The sequence below is a fragment of the Anabrus simplex genome, chromosome 2, assembly GCF_040414725.1.
Source record: "Anabrus simplex isolate iqAnaSimp1 chromosome 2, ASM4041472v1, whole genome shotgun sequence".
NCBI lineage: Eukaryota > Metazoa > Arthropoda > Insecta > Orthoptera > Tettigoniidae > Anabrus > Anabrus simplex.
The window spans coordinates 249,830,881-249,845,331 of record NC_090266.1 but is presented as its reverse complement, the minus strand read 5'-3'; positions in this window follow the sequence as shown (position 1 = coordinate 249,845,331).

Genomic DNA, 14,451 nt, shown 5'->3' with positions numbered 1-14,451 from the left:
TTCCAAAAGAAAGAGCCATGCACGGTAGACTCATTTCCATCATAGAATTACAATTATTTTCACTGATTTTATTCCATTGTTTTGGAAAGGTTATAACTTACAAGTGTAGGAAAATGTTATGCTTATCCATGTTCACTACCGTATATCAATAACCTAATTCAAATTGTAGTGATGTAAAGGTAAATATAAAAATGAAAATAGATATAAATTAATGAGGCTCATCTAGGCACTCCTGAGACTTAAAACGTAACAGAGAACCTTATACATCACAAGATTCCTATCAGCATTAGTACACAATAGTAAGCGATTTTTCACCCAGTGAGAAATTCTCCTAAAGCGATGACTTACATTTTTCGTAAACTTAAAAGTTTCTTGAAAATTCAAATTAATTTTAAACCTCAAACCCCGAGAAAATATTGAGGAAAGTTTTCAAAATATTGACGTGCTAAGGATACATAATTGACAATTAAAGGAAGTTAGGCTAGAGTGATTCCGTTGGTTGGCAAAAGGCGAACGGGCCTGCTACAATTACAGCATACAGTAAAACCTAATTAATATGGATTAGTTGGGGCTGTTCTTGTTCTGATCAATGAATGTCAGGATTTATTGAAGTACGTCTAACATATGCTCATGCCTTGGAACAAAACACGCCTTTTGACACACAAAACAATACGAATGTTTGGAAATAGGCAGGATAATATTTTAAATTTATGCTGTATGAAAGAAGTGAACTGTAGCAGTCCGTTACATTTTGAGAAAATTTTGCTCCCCGTCCTAGGATAGCGGAGTGACGTGAAGTACTCCATTTTGTTGTGAATGTCTTCTTCTTCCCTATTTTAAATTTAACTTATTTTATATATTCAAACTTTTTAACCATTGAACAGTTACCTGAATTATGTAGTACATCTATTGATACACTAATTTTCTGGAAAAGTACTTCATGATTATTATCTGAACAAATAATCTTTAACTTAATGAGGGTGAAATAAGTATGATTTATAATAATATTATGAACTATCTTCATGAATAAAATGGAAAATAAAATGTCGAAAGCGTACTCAGATCAGATTTTCCTTGTTTCTTACGAGATCACGGGAAAGGGGCTTAACCGAATCTCTCAAAACTCGGTATTTAAGTTCAGTGATAGCCGAATAGTATGCAATGATGAAGTATTATTAAGAGGATCAAAACGGAAAATAATAAATTTCAACGTTATTGCATGTATTAGCCCCATTGAGATAGGTAATACACAACGTGAAAATTTTAACTTTCAATTTTATATTTCGTACGGACAAGGTGGTTTCATATGACAACCGGACGCATATTCGTCATTATTTGTGGCAAATTGTTCTCTAAATCGTATAAACTCCTAGACTGCTGAAGTGGGTGTTCCAGGTTGTCACGTTGGCGATAAGTCCGCGACTGAGAAGGCCGTGGAAGTATGGCAGTAGGCCTACTGCAGAGGCATTCCTGTGATACCCTTGCTCTGTGCGACCGAGCATTATCTGCTGGAAAATGTCTCTTGGGAGCTCTGTCATGAAGGGCAACACTTGCGGCTGCAGTATGATCTGCGCATATCATCATGCTTGTCAATGACCGTCGAATCATTAGCAGGGGTGACGGACTGTCGTACGTGAGGGCTCCGTAGTGGAGGCAGTGTGTCTCACCACAGCAAAGGCAAGTTTGAAGTGCTCACCATGAGGCCTCCAGATATGAGCACGGTCGACATCAGTACACAAAGAAGAACTGGATTCGTCATTAAAGATATGACATTTCCACTCCATACAAGTCCAAGGTTGTCGTTGACGACACCATTGAAAACGCGGACGACAATGGGTAGGTGTCAATGGCAGCACGCAGAATGGGTGTCGTGAGACCAAATTTCCTTCAATTCAGCACATGGGTGTTTTCTCCTCATTCAGGCAATATGAATATTATTAAGCAGCAAATAAAAGAAACAACGTTTATGTGTATAAATGCATAGAATCACTATTTATTTTATTCATATCGAGAGTAACACCAAGCCGGTTACTAACTTTCTCTCCAATAACACTTTCATCCGTTAGCCTACGCCACTGTATATATCTTGTAGCGGAGTCAGCTGATGTGAATCACGCAGTTGGTGCATTTGTTCAAGTTTAGATTCTAATTGCTGGTAGCTATGTTTCGACGTGAAATTTATTATCATCATGAGGAAAATAAGGAAACAAAGTGGTCAGGAAACATCAAAAAGAACCGCATTGAAGAATCTTTGTTGAAAGCTGAACGGCACTGAAGAAACTTGGTTGAAAGGTGAAACTCGCGTGATTACATAAACCGGGAAAGAAGTTAGTGAAACGAAAACTGGGTTTACCTGCATCTGTCATGTGAAATGTTCCTCCGAAATAAATCAAGATTCTCGGAAGAGCATTTGGTATGAGTCGTTGAGCAAATATGAAAAGAATGCTCCAAAATTGCATTTACAAAGAATAATTGAGGTTCGGGAGGATAAACAAATGTGAACGAGGAAGCGAGATGAAAATCAGAAAATGCATTCGTTGTTTAAATACACTGACTGACAGTGACAATGCAACACCAAGGAGGAGTGGTTCGAAAGGGATGAAAGTTGGGGAAAAAACAGAGACGACACGGATGAATAATTGATGTTTATTTCAAACTGATATGCAGGTTACACAATGCGCACGGCGTCGACGCAGTAGGATGTAGGACCACCGCGAGCGGCGATGCACGCAGAAACACGTCGAGGTACAGAGTCAATAAGAGTGCGGATGGTGTCCTGAGGGATGGTTCTCCATTCTCTGTCAACCATTTGCCACAGTTGGTCGTCCGTACGGGGCTGGGGCAGAGTTTGCAAACGGCGTCCAATGAGATCCCACACGTGTTCGATTGGTGAGAGGTTCGGAGAGTGCGCTGGCCACGGAAACATCTGTACACCTCGTAGAGCCTGTTGGGAGATGCGAGCAGTGTGTGGGCGGACATTATCCTGCTGAAACAGAGCATTGGGCAGCCCCTGAAGGTACGGGAGTGCCACCGGCCGCAGCACATGCTGCACGTAGCGGTGGGCATTTAACGTGCCTTGAATACGCACTAGAGGTGACGTGGAATCATAACGCAATAGCGCCCCAAACCATGATGCCGCGTTGTCTAGCGGTAGGGCGCTCCACAGTTACTGCCGGATTTGACCTTTCTCCACGCCGACGCCACACTCGTCTGCGGTGACTATCACTGACAGAACAGAAGCGTGACTCATCGGAGAACACGACGTTCCGCCATTCCCTCATCCAAGTCGCTCTAGCCCGGCACCATGCCAGGCGTGCACGTCTATGCTGTGGAGTCAATGGTAGTCTTCTGAGCGGACGCCGGGGCCGGGAGTGCAGGGCTCCTTCAACCAATCGACGGGAAATTGTTCTGGTCGATATTGGAACAGCCAGGGTGTCTTGCACATGCTGAAGAATGGCGGTTGACGTGGCGTGCGGGGCTGCCACAGCTTGGCGGCGGATGCGCCGATCCTCGCGTGCTGACGTCACTCGGGCTGCGCCTGGACCCCTCGCACGTGCCACATGTCCCTGCGCCAACCATCTTCGCCACAGGCGCTGCACCGTAGACACATCCCTATGGGTATCGGCTGCGATTTGACGAAGCGACCAACCTGCCCTTCTCAGCCCGATCACCATACCCCTCGTAAAGTCGTCTGTCTGCTGGAAATGCCTCCGGTGACGGCGGCCTGGCATTCTTAGCTATACACGTGTCCTGTGGCACACGACAACACGTTCTACAATGACTGTCGGCTGAGAAATCACGGTACGAAGTGGGCCATTCGCCAACGCCGTGTCCCATTTATCGTTCGCTACGTGCGCAGCACAGCGGCGCATTTCACATCATGAGCATACCTCAGTGACGTCAGTCTACCCTGCAATTGGCATAAAGTTCTGACCACTCCTTCTTGGTGTTGCATTTGCTCTGTCAGTCAGTGTATGTTGTGGTGGTTGTAATTACTCGTAAACCAGTGTGTCAAAAAACTTTTATTAGCATGCGTGGTCTCAGTAAAAGGGAGAGTATATAGACTCAATTAACTTCTGGTCTCCGGTGAAATACTAAAATCCCCAAGAAACAAAACTGAAATCCCTCAAAGAGGAAACTACCCGAGAATACTTTACATATCATTGACGAACATATTCCTAGTTTCCCAATGAAAAATCACAGTATGCTGGAGAAGAATTCGAGTGCATAGACGCTCGTGTAAGTGAGACAACCATGCATAACTCGAAATAAATTTTCAACATATTAGGTCGTGTTCACTAAATATTGAAGAGACCTTAAGTACATAACAATAATGGCCAGCGGTTACCAGTGGGTTCCGAACACACAACCTTCCAATTTAACGTCAAATGCACCTTCAATTGAGCTACTGTATGGCCTAGGTCACATTTGTTCTGTTGGAAAGGATTTAAGCTACAGGTTTAACACTACTGCCATCAAACTGTAGAGTGCGCGGAAGTCGTCCGTTGTGGGCCAATTCAACGAACATTTAATTATCGTGACCGCATTATACTGGAAACAAACTTTCAACATATTAGGCCGTATTAAGTACATGCAGTGCATAACGAAGGAATGTGAAGTACAGTTGTGATGGTAGTAGTGTCAGATCTGCAGCTTAGATCCTTCCCAAGAAAAATCTCTGCAGATGGTTATGAGGGTGTTTAGTGGTTGTAGTAAGGATGTAAAGGAGAAGGCATACATGTCTCTGGTAAGATCCCAACTAGAGTATAGTTCCAGTGTATGGGACCCCCACCAGGTTTACCTGATTCAAGAACTGGAAAAAATCCAAAGAAAAGCAGCTAGATTTCTTATGGGTGATTTCTGACAAAAGAGTAGCGTTACAAAAATGTTGCAAGGTTTGGGCTGGGAAGAATTGGGAAAAAGAAGACGAGCTACTCGACTAAGTGGTATGTTCCGAGCTGTCAGCGAAGAGATGGCGTGGAATGACATTAGTAGACGAGTAAGTTTGAGTGGCGTCTTTGAAAGTAGAAAATATCACAATATGAAGATAAAGTTGGAATTCAAGAGGACAAATTGGGGCAAATATTCATTTATAGGAAGGGGACTTACGGATTGGAATAACTTACCAAGGGAGATGTCCAATGAATTTCCAATTCCTTTGCATTCATTTAAGAAAAGGCTAGGAAAACAGCACATAGGGAATCTGCCACCTGAGCTAATGCCCTAAATACAGATCAGTATTGATTGATTGATTGAACGAAGTGAGTCCTAGAGCACCATAGAGCATTCGACACGAAATGAGAAGGATCCCACTGGTAACCGGTTGGTAGGTCTTACGGCGACGATAGGACAGGAAAGGTCTAGGAATGGGAAGGAAGCGGCCAAGGCCTTCATTAAGTTACAGCCCCAGCTGCTTAAACAGCAATGTGGGCAGTTTTGTTCTGTTCTTTAGATATCTTCGGTATGTATTGTACTCTTTGGTTGATAACTGTTATGCACGGCTGCAGCGGTGGCATGTACTAGTAGGCTCTTGCACATCTCAGGGGATTGACGGGTTCTTTTTTTTTTACTTCGTCGAATTATCGACAGGATGCAAAAGAATATATTAAAAACAGAAGATAGGATTTTTGTGAGTCATATTTATTTAAAATATAGAAATTAAAAGGAAAACCACAATAATTTTTAAAAGCGAGCTTCAAGGAAATTTGCATTAGAAAAACTACAAGCAAAACAAGTTAATAATTATCTGAAAATAACTGCATAAATTCATTAGTTCCCTCGAACTTTTGCTTTCGAGGCCTTTTGAGATGATCTCGTCTTTAAAATATTACTGCAAAAATTATAACCTGAAAACTAATGTCATGTTTCAAGTGAAACTGTAAGCCAAAGTGTTTTAAACTCAGAAAACCTTAGTCTCTCTTAACCGATCTCCAAACTTTATTTTCTCTATACGGTTATTTACTGCTTAAACACCAACGTAGGATATCTTACATGCACTGTATTGATTATTTACCATCATTTGATGAAGTCAATTTTGCTCCTTGACAAAGCACAGCGCTCAAACTTCAGTTTAAACACCGAGAGATGAAAACGTAACTGCATTACCTTAATGAAAATCGACTCCATGAACTATGTTAATTGAGAATGCTAAAATAAGCTCATGAGGTAAACTATGTTTAATTCAACAATTAAGAATATATTTTACGATAATATCACGTACGGTTGAACTAAATTGTTTTCAGTTTAATTCCGACTATCGATAGGTTACGAAGGAATGTACAGAAATAAGAAGAGATAAATAATTGAAATAATAATAACTGAAATAATAAGAGAAGAATTGTATGAAATATGCTTCATTAAGCGAATGGTTATATTCAAGAAATGTGAATACTCTGATGACAAATTAGTAGTGCACTTTGTTAACAACAAACAAAATTGTTAACATTATTAGGATGGAAAAGAAAATTTGGACAATAATTCATTTATCACTTTAACGCCCATAAACTAACAAAAACACACATGTCAGAATAAAATTCCATCACTGGTGGAATCTTCCTATATCATGTCAGCCTCTCCGATGTTGAGTCCAACTCAAAAACAGAATCAGTTCAAAACGACACAACTTAACAACACCCTTTCGAACTGTAAACTTGCAATGCGCGACATTCAAACTACTTTGAACAGCAAATATAAATACATGAAGAACAATGATCACTTACACAACGTAGATTAGTGGTAAGAGCCTTTAAGTGTTAACTAGGGCGTCATGTAGGGGACCTATCTGCATCTGACCAGATTGTGCAACACTAAATCTGAAGGCATGCCAAGGTGTGTCGGTTAAGACACATGACCTGTAAAATAACCCCACTAACGTCACTCTTTGATCTAGCACAATCCACTAACAATATAAAACCTGTATATGACATCTTCATTCTATCAGCAATTCACAAAAATAATTTATAATATTTCTACACCCAAGGAAATCTTTCAAGTCCTATCGTAAACTATGTCAAACTCGTATACACGACATTTCCATTTTATCAGCTACTTACAGAAAAGAATTTACAGTGTTTCTACGCCAAGAAATAACCCCCAAGTCCGATTGTAGTCCATTTACAGCTCGTTGACATGACTTCTGCAATTTATCGACTGGAAAAAGTGACTGCTTGTGTCCCAACCTTCTGTCAAATATTTTGGTGATTGATGAAACTCGGACTGTTATCTTTACACACATTCGCCTTTTCAACATTTCAATAAAAGTCAATGCCACTTCTGTTATCCTTATTAAAAGTATGTCAGGGCCCGATGAGCTAGATGTTTTGCCCATTTAAACAACAAGCATCATCTCCATCACCATTATCATAAAAGTATGTTTGCGTGCGAATACCACGATGGCTGAATTCTTTTAAGTACTTCGAGATATTAGGACGAAACAGAGTTCCTTACTTTGTTGGTTGAAATGAATAAATTATCGACACTCCGCCGACTGAAAATTTACAAGTCCTACTCCTACTATTTCTACTTGATCTAGTTTATTAAGATATAGGTTCTAGAGGATAATTCACTTGGGAAATTCTCTTGTAATTACATATCCCATCCTTACAATTTGGGTCTTTCTGGTGCAGAGATAACACCAATTTGCTGCTGAAATAGTTTCCGAAGAACGTCAGTTTACGAAGCATTTGACGTCAGATATTGGGCTTGGGGAATACATTTCCAAAACTGTCTATTCGTCCAAGAAGATGACAATAACTCTGTCCCTCTCACTCAGAACAACAAACAACTGACGGTAGAAACATTCTTGATCATCTAAAGAGAAAAATCATGAAGAAAGTTATAACGTCCACGGTAATTGTAGTGGTGACGGAAACTGACGCGCTCATTTCAGCCATTAAAGTTAATAGGTTCAGTACAGTATATAATATGTTAAAATTTTATTTCGCGTACAATGTGGTCAGATTAATGAAATATGCATATCATATATTTGGACGAATATCCAGACGAAAATAAATTCTAAAACAGGATTTCTGTAGAAAATACTTTAACTAAGACTTCAATTCGGGCAAGAAAAGTAGTCGAAGCTGGACTAGAAATTCATAAAATAAGAGCAAATAAGTTTTACTCCACCATTCCACCATGAAAATTGCAAGAAATGACAGTTGCTGTCTTGAGCTCGGATTTCATGCTGAATTTGCTCCTATCATTCATTCATTTCTTCTTCCATCCATGACATCAAGATTGACAAATGTGTTATTTATCTTCATTTTTTCAGCCACAAAGGTAAACGCGGATGGAGTTTCATTGTTGTATGGCAATGTTCAAGAGTATATACCCAAACGAGTTACTGGCCTCCATTTGTTTGCATATTCATATCCAGGTCAAAATGAGAACCACATTTTATTCAGACTGTATTCGAGTTTGGTTGCATCTGGCATACTTGGAAACAATTCGTATAGTTTTGCCGAGAGAGCCCACTATTACTTACCTTAGGATTAAGACTCTGGAGTATTCAAAAAGCAGCCCACTATTACTTATCTTAGGACTAAGACTCTGGAGTATTAAAAAAGCAGATAAAGAAATCAGATAGAATCTACGTTTCTCTTGATTGAGTGGAAATCATCTGCAACGTAAAGAAAAGTTGTATTGTTAAGATGGTGCTGTCAGGAGGTTCTCTAGACGTAGAGACATAGTGGCCTTATTTATTGAAGGTACCTCAGGTCCATCGAGAAATATGACACAGTATTTGCTACTTACTCGTAAAAAATAATCATATTGTATAGTGACATTACGGGAACCTGAGACTCTTCCCTTCATTAATAGTCTCTCAAACTACACAACCAAGACTGGACAAGCCTATGTTGTCTTACTCGTGTATATCTAAATATCAGACATTCCTTGTAACAGTGTGACCATTATGAGAAATAGTAAAGTGGCACAAGAATGTTACTAGAATTTGTAAAACATTAATAAGCAGCTGTGGATTTCTAAAAAAATACTCGCATGTGAGTGAAAATCTACTAATATGACAAATTATGATGAATAAAATGAAATCTACACTGGCAAAAAATGTAATTCCGAGACCAAGAAGACATTAGTTTAGAGGAATGGAGTTTAGGTTAAACAACTGTCTAGGTAACATATTTATTTGATTAAAGTTTCCAGGTCACAGATTCAAGTATGCGTGAGAAGACATGTAACATGGTGGTACATTAATAACCACTGTAGTCGCCACGATTTTGTATGCAAGCATGCAGACTTGCATGCATTGTGTCGTACAGATGCCAAATGTCACTTTGTGGGATGGATTTCCACGCCTTTTGCACTTGGTCAGTCAACTCAGCAACGTTTAATGCTGGTATTGGACGACGCTGGATCCGTTATCCCATAATACACCATATGTGCTCTATGGGCGAAATGTCTTGTGATCTCGCAGGCCAAGGCAATTGGTCGACACTCTGTAGAGCACGTTGGATGGCAGCAGCAGTATATCTGTTGGAAAACACCCTCTTGAATACTGGGAATGAATGACGGCACAACCGTTTAAATCACCAGTCTGGCGTACAAATCCGCGTCAAACTATTTGGGATAACGCCGAGAGTGTTACTTCTGTCATAGCAAATCGCTTCCTAGACTATAACTCCTGGTGTAGGTCTAGTGTGTCGATGCCACAGACGCTTGGGTCCTGGCACTCACCTGGCTTTCTTCTTACAAACCTACGGCCATCACTGGCTCTAAGAGAGAAACGGCTCTCATCTGAGAACGCAACAGATCTCTATTCCGCCCGTCAACGAGTTCTAGCTTGCTACCACTGAAGTTGCAGATGGCTGTAGGACGTATCGCCCGGAGCTGTCCCACAAGTAATCGATTTGTTACAGTTCAGCTATGCCAATATGGTAATAACTGAAGCTGTAATGGCTGTTGCAGTTGCAGTACGATTCACCACAGCTTATCCTCAGTGGCCCCTGTGCGGCCGGACTCCGGTCTTCTTGTGACAATGCTCTCAGCTTACCCTCGTTGCCGACACCGATGCACTGTGGCTACACCCACTCCAAAGTCTTTCTGCAGTATCGTGCAGAGAACGTCCACCTTGTCGTAGCCTCATTACACGGCATTGTTCAAACTCAGTAAGCTGCTGATATTATTCTCCGTAAAGGCATGTTTGACTCAAACCTACCTCCCATCGTCAAAACCGGACGATGACTGATGTTCACGAAGTGTGAAAGCAAACTTGTAAGGTCATAGTAGCGCTATAAACACCATTCCTCGTCGACTAGTGCACAAATTTGAATAGGCGTCATCTTTCAGATGCACAAGCACTCTTCTAGAATTTTGCTTATCTACCACAACTCTTTCTAGGTGTTGATATTTTATTTTCCGCGAGTGCATGAGAAATTTGGTTCTTATTCTTTACGTCTTTAATTGGAGTGGAACCCCAAAGGATGATAAGTGTTTATGACTAAAATATATTATTATTTAACAGACTAATTTGTCTTAAATTTTGAATAATGGAAATGAAACAACCGAATATTTTCAAAATACAAACTGGAAGCCATTTTTGAATGGACAGTTGAGTACATAACGTCCAATAAAGTGAAATTAAGATAATAATTTTTAAGTGGTTAGCACACAATTTAAAGTACAAACTTAAAGACTTTACGGATATTTTCCAAATGCGCACCGGAAGTCGTAACAAAGTATTATTGAATGCGAAAAGGACTACATAATGAGTAAATGCCATTTATTTTTTCTTAATGCTATTTGTTTCGATTTATATTACTTCGTGTTCTTTCCCTGAAATGTAGTAAAATTTAACATAGACCCATTCACCTCAGTGTGAAAATATTAGTGTTAATAAAGAGCAAGGATACAAAACATAGCATTAGCCAAGGGAGTGAAGACAGATGAAATGCTAGCCCACAAATATAGGCTCACGAAGAAGAACGAATGGAATTTCATTCTACACAGAGACTCATATCATATTTACTACCGTACGTATTATAACAAACGGTAGCATTGTAAGCATGCAGTAACCATGTGATACTGGAATAACGCACTGGTAACTCTGTCACCTGATAGCCAACAGGAATCATATGAGCGGTCATTTTTTCAGTCCCGCCAAACCGGCTAAGTTCTTTCTAACGAAAACCAGACTATAGAAATAAGTACCTGCAGAACTGGTAGAATTGGTAGGTGATGGGTGCTCATTGACTTCAAACGTTGACTAGTTATTGGTTGCTACATCAGTAACGCGTACGTCGTGGATACCTCATCCAGTTGTTGAAATGGAAAATTCAGGAACGACAACGCATATTATTTCACCGCATTTGAAAACAGCACGCACTATACTCAAATTATTTGAACTCTCAGCCTTACTTTTTCCGGGCAGAGGAGCGTTTACCGTTCCATTACTGCTTTCACTAGAGGCTCATTTAGAAGGAAATTATTCCCCGGCTTCACAGATGAACATGACTGTTTCTTGATTAACCAATTATAAACTGACTTTTAAATCACTACACCGTAAACACAACTAGAATAATGTCCCCTAATGTACGGTATCCTGTCGTAATTTCGGCCTAGCTCGAGGGTAGAAGCACGTGGTGCGTCCGAATAGGGTCAAAAAGCAAATGAAAGAAAATATCTAACTATAAAATACTCCAAGATGTATGGAAAGGTAATACGTACATATAAATCTTGTGAATGAGAACTCGAGAAATCGGGTAAAATTGATTTATTAAACTAAAAAACAACAAGAAAAAATACTGAACACAAAAGTAATAAAATAAAACAACCGACCGCTGGTTGTGTCAATCAAGGAAGAATCACACGAATTTTTACATAAATTACAATTATTAAACAAATTGTTTACATTCAATGCGGGTAACGAACTTGAGATATTAGGAGAGTTTCTTGTTGCATGGAATAACTTAAATTTGAATATTGTAGTGCGCGCTTTGTTAAGTCTCTAGTTCCTTATCCGAGGGCTAGATTTCTAAACCGTTCATGATATGCGACAATAATACCCGATCCATTTGTAATGACCTAAATTACATACATATTCCGATCCCTCGGACACAAAAATATAAAATTCTTGTTCAGGATGCATCTGAATCACCCTTCCAAAATGGTCACAGACTCTACCGTATGGGTCCGAACCCATGATCACAGATAAGGTCAGAACTTCCCTTCCCAAAAATGGCCATCGGGCTATGTCTTCACATCATCGAACGAATGACAGCATCACAACAAGGAAATTAACACACAAGACACAAAAATACAAACCACAATATGAAATAAACAAAACATGTAAAATAAAGCGCACAGAATATACACACTGAAGTTGACTGAGCTGTCGGGTCAAGAACCCAACATGTCCGGGAACTGGACGTGGCCTATCTCATGTAGATGCAGCATAGCAATAGCATTTGACACGGTAGGAAAATCAGCTGATTGACAACAGAAATAACAACTAACTAGGTCTTTGTGGACAGGCAATCCTCAAACATAACGGGACTATATGTAAACATTTCACTACCCTTCTCTGACCAACGTACAGGTGAGTCGAGGGTCGCCGATTACCTGGGGCAAGAACAAATTTCGCATCTGGCCTTGACAACAATCTCAGTGCTACAGAATAAGCTCAAAACTCTGGCCAGCAAAACACGGCTCAGGGCCTTATGTAATCTCACATTTAACAGGCCGGTACATTATCTCGGCATCATCAAAGTTCCAAATATAACGTCGCGGCCTTCATAGCCTATCTCTTAGCATCTCAACCCCAGTAAATATCCACAGGCAATTCTCTAGCCTCACATATAAATAAACCACAGTTCGATGACCGGTGCATAATAATGAATTTGCTTGCCACCACACTTAAAACCCTACTTTCGAAGATGAAGTCTCCCCTTGCGTCTCTTCAAGGCTAAATTCCATGTAACATGCAACAAAACATCCTAGCATATACTGGCTCTAGTCTGATTCTCTCTCCCCGTTCGACACTGGTTCGACACACCTATTCTAACCTACTCTGTCCCTTATTACCCATCTAAATATTTACAATATACACCTCGAGGACTTTAGCATGCAACCAGCCCTAAACGTATTTAAATTTAATGAAATGAGAAAAGCAAATGCCATTCTGGCTAACATTCAAGAGTTAAATTACTTATTTAAAATGGCCTCTCCTAGTGTATCTAGATATAACTTCACATGCTCAAAGAACAAAAGGACTTAACTTGGCTGCGACCTCTCCATCAGCGGCGAACCACGCCCCACTATGTCATGTGGGCTCAGCCCATGACTACGACACACAGCACAGGGATGAAGGTCCTCTTGTCGACTAATGTGTAGTTAATGGCTGCTGTCTCCTTGATGCGGGGCTTAGTATGTTCGAATGCACGATCGCAACCTTAGTATTGGCTAACTATTTTCTTATAGCCGCAAGTTAGATGTGAGTCCGATATATGCGGCACTAAATTAAGGGAACTGGGCCCTGTTGTTAACTGTCCTTGTCAGCGGTTATATATTAACGAATCGCACACGTTAATCTCACTCGTCGCGTACGCGCAGTATATTATTTCTATACGCCGACCGTCACTAGCTCCTGTGAGCTACATCACAACGATTTTAGTTTAGGTCTTACAGAAACTTCATGAAGTTATTGTCTTATCTGCTCGCGGTCACGACACCTCACTGCCGCCGTTCACAATGCAATAGGGGAGCGCTTCCCTTGTCTACCCAGGTTATATCGTCTCTCAAGGTCTCGGGCTTCAACGGGAAGTACGGCCAAACAAACCCTCTTTCATTGTGAGACCTCGCCACATGCTAACGGCTGCTCACGTTAATACGCATATATGGTAGAAGTAAATGGTTTTATCAGCTCCTGTTACTCTATAATTATCATGTTAACTACGAGTGGTGTTAGAATTCAGATTAGTGAAGGATTAATTGAATAGAATTCAGGTTATTTCACCCATGGAAAAGAGAAATTTGTCAACCTGTGACAAATAGTCGGTGCATCCCCTCGTTAAAAATCTTACCCCCTCCAAAGTTTGCTGTTCGCGCGGGGACGTGGCTATGTGGTCTTCAAGGTCGAAATCAGGGCATGTGGCTCAGGTCCAACTAGATGAAGTCGTTCTTACCGGAGCGTTACGGGAATTTCACAGCCTATGGCACGGCTATCCAGGGTTCCTTCCTTCATTCTCCGCGACTATATTGAGCGCTTGATTACAACTATGCCACAGTATTGCAAATTATATATTGAAGCATATACGACATGGTTCATCCTTCGACCAACCAGGGAAGTAGAAAGGTTTGAACATGCTTTTTCCTTATCTGTGGATAACTTGAACTTCTCAACACTGTGGCTCATTTTCCTCGCTGCCCCGTCTTTCGATTCTCAATCGCTGCGTGTTTTCCAGTCGGTGCTCCTTCTCTTTCCTTGCTTGGTAGTAG